Genomic DNA, 2,231 nt, shown 5'->3' with positions numbered 1-2,231 from the left:
CCACACAAGCCAGATGGCACGGAAACCAAACTCGCGTCCGCCATGAAATTACTTCCTCGTCTTGCAATCCTCGGCTATCAATCACTCGATTCCCCGCGTCGAGAAGAAGGATACGACAGATCGTACCTTGAACCACCATCGTGCCTTGGTGGTAGCAGAGAAGCCCCGCCGCGAAGAGGTTCGGGATGTAGAGAGCCAGCCATCTCTTGTTTTCCTCCGCTCTCCCATCCCACGTGCTCTGCTCGTTGCCAGCGGGCCTAACCCAATCGCTCGGCGGCGGGTTGAGCAGATCGCCCGAGTCGCCCTTCGTTTTGCGTTGTGGTCCGCCATTAGAGATCAAACGCGTACCAAGAAAAACAATGTGGAAATCTCTTGTTTTTTCTGGTGTAAATTTTGTGTAGATGAGTCACCAAAGGCCTCTCAAAGTGTTCCACGACGTGACAGGCCGCCGCCATAGCATACTAAACTCACCATGGTGACAGAACTCCGGCCCTCTTGGGTTGCCCACGCCGGCCTCATCGCCGACGAAATTGTCTGGATGTGCAGAACATTTGGGGAGAGGACCTTCCCTACCACGGCACAATCCGGCGCCACTAGGTCAGCATCATCCTCGTCATCCAGAAGCACGGGTTGCGCCTCCACCGAGCCGTTCCATCAATTCCTCAACATGGGTGGTAGGCCCCGATCGACCAGGTGGCGTTCCAGAGGTAGGAACTACTTTCGCCGGCGAACCAACACCGCCACCAGGAGCCGAGAAAATAGGCTACGGGGCAACACTCCCTACCGCCCCGGTAATCGCCGCCATCAGGACGCCGGCAAGACCACAACCAGCAGTTGCCAAGGGTGGGAAGCAATCCAAAGATCCTCGCTGGGTCACCCCGAACAGCTACAGAGCAGGGTCCAACCACGAACCACACCGGCGGGATTAGGGCGGATGGTGGAGAGGAAGAGAGATGGGTTGTAGCGATCACAACTACTCACCCAAAAGGAAGATCAAACCCTAGCAACCGTCAATCGCCATGGCACGAAAATTAACTTTCATACCATATAACTTTAGTATTTTAGATGTTGATATTTTTTCCAACAAAGTTGGTCAAACTTTACAAAGGTTGACTTTGACCAAATCTTATATCAGACTAAAAAGGGACGGAAGGAGTATATATCAACCGGCAGCTTACCGTACGTACACGGGAATGTGGTGTTGCTGCTTTTAGATTGTGGAGGCCATGTGGCATCCATCCGGATGGGTATCACAAGCCTCAGAATGCTATCCAGTCTCATAGGAAAAAAAAATTCCCTGATAGGCTTGCCCGCTACTTCTGGGCTTTTTGCACCCGCCACTGCTAGGCAATCCTGCAGTAGTGAGCAACCATCAACAACGAAGAGCAGGATGAGGTCCTCAGAGAATGTGCTCGAGTAATCCAAGCTCGATGAGTTCAAGGAGTGGGAGGGCCTTGACATGCAGCTCGCCTTGTCGACACCGCCGTCCCTGAGCCGGATGGGGTGGTAGTGGAGGAGATGCAGGAGTAGCCGACCTGGAACCCGACGCTAGTGGGGCAGTCCAGGTCGTGGACGACGACCACGGCCATCATGCCGGAGAACGTGTAAGGCCAACTCCACCGCGCGACCCTATCCTGTCCGCCCCCGTCCGTTTGGGGTAAAACGGACAAATCAGACGGCCCAGCGAGCGGGCGCAAACGGACTTTTGTCCATTTTGTGTCCGCTTTCGACCCATCCCCGGCCCAAACTTGGTCTGGTTTTGGGGTCAAAGCAAACAGAATGCGGACGTTTTCCTCGCTCATGCGTCCAGTTGCGTCCGCGCATGCAGACGATGGCCCCATCTGTCATCGAAACAAAAAAGGACCCACCATCCACCCACCCATCTCTCTCTCATCCTTTTCACCCACCATCCCACCAACCACGCAAGGCCGGCGCGCATACGCACGGCGCGGCGGGCGGCGGGGAGAGGCAAGTGCGGCGGGGCGGGCAGGCCGCGGTGGCGCAGGCGAGGGCGCGCAGGCCGCGGTGGTGCAAGCAAGGGTGGGCAGGACGCGGTGGCGCGGCGGGTGGGGGTGAGCGGCATGTACGGCGGGGCGGGCAGGCCGCGGAGAGCTCGGCTGCGGCAACAGCAGCACGGAGCAGGGGGCGCGGTGCGGCTGCGAGCGCGGCGAGCAGGCGTGGCGAGGTCGCGCGGCGCGGCCCGACGGCGAGCACGGCAAGCGGGCATGGCG

The sequence above is a fragment of the Triticum aestivum genome, chromosome 3B, assembly GCF_018294505.1.
Source record: "Triticum aestivum cultivar Chinese Spring chromosome 3B, IWGSC CS RefSeq v2.1, whole genome shotgun sequence".
NCBI lineage: Eukaryota > Viridiplantae > Streptophyta > Magnoliopsida > Poales > Poaceae > Triticum > Triticum aestivum.
Note: the sequence above shows the minus strand (reverse complement) of the source record.